Source organism: Hyperolius riggenbachi, chromosome 2 (genome assembly GCF_040937935.1).
Source record: "Hyperolius riggenbachi isolate aHypRig1 chromosome 2, aHypRig1.pri, whole genome shotgun sequence".
NCBI lineage: Eukaryota > Metazoa > Chordata > Amphibia > Anura > Hyperoliidae > Hyperolius > Hyperolius riggenbachi.
Window position 1 is genome coordinate 86,792,544 of NC_090647.1, and position 6,000 is coordinate 86,798,543.

Genomic DNA, 6,000 nt, shown 5'->3' on the forward strand with positions numbered 1-6,000 from the left:
AAAATGAGGGACACCCACTGTCCAAACACTATAAAGAGAAACATAGAGGCCTTTTAAAGGGGACTATATTTTATGGTTTGGAGGTCGTCCACCCAGCTAAAAGGGGTGGTGACTATATAAGCAAGATGTCACAAAAAGAATCTATGTGGATTTATCAGTTGGACACATTGGCACCTAAGGGCCTCAATAGTGAAATGGAGTTTTTTGCCTTTTTTAAGTAATTCTAAAGGAGTGAATTTTAATAAACAAATTTTATGGGGGTGGGTGATAGATGTGGTGGGGAAGAATCTTGTTTGGTGAGTGAGGTAAGAAAGATGTGCTGTGCATTATATTCACCAATGTCAAAATGAAGGAATACTGAAGAACGTTGCTTTAAGAGGAAAGGATCTAATTATGTATTTGCATAAGGGCGGAGTTAAGTGATAGAGCAAAATGGCGACCCTGGACTATAAAGATAAGAGAATTCACTGGCCTCCTGTGCATTACCAATTCCTCCTGATGAGGGCCAACGCATTGGCTGAAACGCGTAGAGGTTGTTTTTCTGCTATAAAGACATCTGCTAAGAAGCTCTGGACTTAGGTGGCTGTGTAAGCGCGCAGCAGCCACTTGTAAACAAAGACCCAGAAGCTGTGTGGTGACGTCACCCAAAAAGAGACGCTGGCCGGATCAGCTGATCATCTGAGCGGAAGTGCGGCGAGCGAGGTTTGAGTCTTGCAGTCTGAACCTTCGTATGCCGCCGGAAGACGCCGGTGAGACAGAGAGGCAGCGGGCAGAGTGTGGGAGCACGTAAAGAGGTCAGAGCGGGGGAGTCCTGCTACAGGAACATATCGCTGTGAAAAGCGGCTGCTAATCCCCCATCCTAAGGGACACGTGAGTCTAAATTGACGGAACTGTAACTAATCAGGAACATTGGCAACAGTGCGATTCCCGTTATAGAAGGAATCCTAAGGAAATTATTCTGATTGGATTAAGGGAAGAAAGCCCTATAAAGGAACATTAGTCCTTTCTCGTGATTTTAGAGAAGTCTTTAATACTGGTGAAAAAGGATTGAATAGAGGGGCCCTCTATGTTGTATGTGAGTGGTTGAATGAGAGTTGAACTATATATGGTGGATTATTTGAAATTGAAGGTGTGTATTTTATGTTTTTAACAATTGAATAAATAGTGAAGTACTTCTATATGTACACTTTTTAGCGCATGTTATTATTGAATTGACAATATCTAGAAAAAGACTTGATACCTGTAATTTGTTGCAATTTTCCCAAGGTATAGCGCGTCTTCCCCCCGCCCCCCTCATTAAATTTGCCTCTCCAAGATTTTTATCCTTCACATATGTCATGAATGTTTATTCACAAATGTCTCACAATATATTTCTCCTCTGGCCCTTTGTTTGCGCATTCAGGCATGTGCAATGACCAGATATGGAGCCTACTACGCAGTATACTATGAATCTGGCACTCTGCACTTTTTCAACACTATTTTGCCAACTTGCTATTTCTTATTTTTTTAATCTTTCCCACTACACTTTTATTTCATCACTATCCCTAGAGCCGTGCGCTTTAGGCTGCCTTCTCATATTAGCACTCTATATGGGGCGCAAGAGCGCACCCTATAAGTACAATGTGTGTCTATAGCATACAATGGTTATGCCCAATAGGTGACGTGGAATCCGATTGGAACACAGATGCACTCCAGCGGCCCACGCACAGCAATTGGGAAATGGAAGGGCGGAGTCATTAGCGGCAATGATCCACGCATTAGTTAGTGGTTACAATATACTGGAAGCCTTTGCACTCCCTTTTGCAGCCTCCGTAGAAGCGCAGCTTTTGCGTGAAACGGCCTTCAGGCTATTGCACCCGGCACCACTGCTACCCACCATGCCACTCTCATCCACAGTGGTATGCTTTAACATTTAGCATTGATGCTTGTTTGTTTTACATGTATGATATTCAATAAACCAACGATTTAGCAGAGCCGACATTCCTCTTCTCTTCAAGTGTTCCAGTACTATACTTGCACACCAGAGCATGCTAAAGCTGAGTAACAAGGAAGGAGTGTGCACAATCTAGCCACCCCCCATTCTGTTTGCAACACAGACTGCAGTAGTGCCAACCCACTAGCCTCTTGTATGTTGTACAGTATAGGTTAGTGTTATGAAGAGAGAAATCCAGGGGCGTTTCTAGGGTCCCTGGAGATCAGTGGCACCTGTGGGCACCAGGAGGGGAGGTACATGCGGCGCGCGCAGCGTGCCGCGCCAAAAAATGGGCGTGGCCATGCGGTGAGTGGGCGTGGCCATGGGTGGGGCCAAATGTACATGAACTTAGCAGCGGTGTAAGCTACGGATAACGGGCCTGCCCATCGAAATATTGGACGGAGCCCCCTGTCCTTTATTTCGATCATTTACAATCAGTATAGGCATAGATCAAAGATGTATACGCACATACAATTTTGATTGGTCAATCACTGACCCCCAATTTCCCACCCCCGTGCAGTAAGTGGGCCAACAGACAATGAATTTTATGAACAGAGCTAAAATTGGCTAATCAAAATTGTATGTGTGTACCAGGCTTTACAGCTCATACTGTACATACTGAAAGTAGCAGGGATCAGCATACAATACAGCTGGTTTACAATCAATAAAGGCACAGAGTAACACCTTACACTGTACACACTGGAGGTAAATCAGCACACAGTGCAAGCACTAGAGAACAGCGTATACTGTACATACTGTAGGCAGCAGAATTCAGCACACTGCAGCTAGCGTGCCAAAAATATGACGATCACGTTGTGTGGCGTGCTTATCGCGCCGCACCAAAAAATGGGTGGGCCATGAACCAGAATATAGGTGTGGTAACGGGTGGAGACAAATTTACATGAACCTAGCAATGGTGGGACATCAGATTAGGACAGTGGTGGCGAACCTTTTGGAGGCCGAGTGCCCAAACTGCAACCCAAAAGTCACTTACCGGTATCTATCGCAAAGTGGCAACAGCAATTTAAACTAAATACTGTACAAACGTTTTAACTCATACATGAACATTATGGAAAATCCAAGTTGAAAATAAACTGTGAAGATAAACAATTTCATCCATCCTACTCCTGAAAAATGTATTCAATTTTTTAGAACCTCCCAGTTTTATTTTCTGTTTTAAAACGCTAAAAAAGTAGGTTTAATGCTATTGTCTCATATGATAAGGATTCAGCTTTTCCCATAGTCTCGCAGTTAGCAATCATGTGACCCCCAACAAGACATATTCAGCAATCATGAGGCCCCCAACAAATCAGGAGGCCCCCAACAAGACAAATTCAGCAATCATGAGGCCTCCAACAAATCATGAGGCCCCCAACAAGACAAATTCAGCAATCATGAGGCCCCCAACAAGACAAATTCAGCAATCATGAGGCCCCCAACAAATCATGAGGCCCCCAACAAGACAAATTCAGCAATCATGAGGCCCCCAACAAATCATAAGGCTCCCAACAAGACACATTCAGCAGTCATGAGGCACATAAATAGACAGCATTTCACATAAATAGGCAGAATGCCCCCTTAATATGGTAGCCCCCCCAAGTTAGGTAGTGAGTGACAGGGACCCCCAGGTTAGCTAGTGAGTGACAGGCGCCTCCAGTTAGGTAGTGAGTGACAGGGACCCCGATAGTGAGTGACAGGGAGCACCTTTAGGTAGTGAGTGAGTGCCAGGGAGCCCCTTTAGGCAGTGAGTGAGTGCCAGGAAGCCCCTTTAGGCAGTGAGTGAGTGCCAGGAAGCCCCTTTAGGCAGTGAGTGAGTGCCAGGAAGCCCCTTTAGGCAGTGAGTGAGTGCCAGGGAGCCCCTTTAGGCAGTGAGTGAGTGACAGGAAGCCCCTTTAGGCAGTGAGTGAGTGACAGGAAGCCCCTTTAGGCAGTGAGTGAGTGACAGGAAGCCCCTTTAGGCAGTGAGTGAGTGACAGGGAGCCCCTTTAGGCAGTGAGTGAGTGACAGGGAGCCCCTTTAGGCAGTGAGTGAGTGACAGGGAGCCCCTTTAGGGAGTGAGTGAGTGCCAGGGAGCCCCTTTAGGGAGTGAGTGAGTGCCAGGGAGCCCCTTTAGGGAGTGAGTGAGTGCCAGGGAGCCCCTTTAGGGAGTGAGTGAGTGCCAGGGAGCCCCTTTAGGGAGTGAGTGAGTGCCAGGGAGCCCCTTTAGGGAGTGAGTGAGTGCCAGGGAGCCCCTTTAGGGAGTGAGTGAGTGCCAGGGAGCCTCTTTAGGGAGTGAGTGAGTGACAGGGAGCCCCTTTAGGGAGTGAGTGAGTGACAGGGAGCCCCTTTAGGGAGTGAGTGAGTGACAGGTAGCCCCTTTAGGGAGTGAGTGAGTGACAGGGAGCCCCTTTAGGGAGTGAGTGAGTGAGTGACAGGGAGCCCCTTTAGGGAGTGAGTGAGTGACAGGGAGCCCCTTTAGGGAGTGAGTGAGTGACAGGTAGCCCCTTTAGGGAGTGAGTGAGTGACAGGTAGCCCCTTTAGGGAGTGAGTGAGTGACAGGGAGCCCCTTTAGGGAGTGAGTGAGTGACAGGGAGCCCCTTTAGGGAGTGAGTGAGTGCCAGGGAGCCTCTTTAGGGAGTGAGTGAGTGACAGGGAGCCCCTTTAGGGAGTGAGTGAGTGACAGGGAGCCCCTTTAGGGAGTGAGTGAGTGACAGGTAACCCCTTTAGGGAGTGAGTGAGTGACAGGTAGCCCCTTTAGGGAGTGAGTGAGTGAGTGAGTGAGTGAGTGAGTGACAGGGAGCCCCTTTAGGGAGTGAGTGCCAGGGAGCCCCTTTAGGGAGTGAGTGAGTGCCAGGGAGCCCCTTTAGGGAGTGAGTGAGTGCCAGGGAGCCCCTTTAGGGAGTGAGTGAGTGCCAGGGAGCCCCTTTAGTGAGTGAGTGAGTGAGTGAGTGACAGGGAGGCCCTTTAGGGAGTGAGTGAGTGCCAGGGAGCCCCTTTAGGGAGTGAGTGAGTGCCAGGGAACCCCTTTAGGGAGTGAGTGAGTGCCAGGGAGCCCCTTTAGGGAGTGAGTGAGTGCCAGGGAGCCCCTTTAGGGAGTGAGTGCGTGCCAGGGAGCCCCTTTAGTGAGTGAGTGAGTGAGTGAGTGACAGGGAGGCCCCCTCTCTAGCCGCCGCCGCCGCTCCCCCCCCCCTACCTCTCAGCAGACCTCAGGATCAGCGGCGACCCGACCAGATGTACGAGCGGGCGCTGGACGCACCCGCTCGATATGCGGAAGTGATGTCACTTCCGCATATCAGTGCGGGCGCTGGGTCCTAGCGCCCGCACGATTGGTCGCCGGCTCGCCGCCTGATCCTGAGGTCTGAGACGCGGCGGCGGCGGCTGGAGGGAGCCGCTGACAGAGGGGGCAGCAGCGGCCGGGAGATCCGTGGCACCCCAGGAAAGATTGGGGGCACGTGCCCCCCTAAAACAGGGCTAGCGACGCCCTGTCATCTTTCCCAGGCTGCATCTGCAGTTTAGCAGCCAATGAAGGGGCGAATAGTGACGATAGGGAGGCGGCTTTTTGAGCGGCGATATGCCGCACGCCGTCTTAGAGAATATATTTAAGTCTGCTCATGCCAGCCTCCCCCTTGCAGCCTCCGTAGAAGCGCATAGCGCGAAACGGCCGTCAGGCTCCTCTCCCTCTGCACCCACCGCACCTGATCCACCTCCACCTTAGGTATGTGTACCTTTTCTACAATTTATGTGAGCTTTTACTCTGCCTCGTTTTGGAAACAGCAATAACAGTATAGGTTAGCCAGATAAAGGTGCCCCCACCCCCAGCTGGCTAGGGGATTACTGTGAAGAAGGGGGGAGCAGTGGCACACTGAGCTACGGGGAGGGTGCCCAACTCATCCCTCACCTTGTGTCCCCCTTTCTGTGCTCCCCTTCCATTGAAGAAATGTATGGCAGCGGCGGTGTTAATAAAAACGTACCTTACAGACTCCAGGTGATGATCACGTGCTCTGTTCTGTGTACAGCGCCGCTCACAGGAAGTAATGTGAGCTACTACT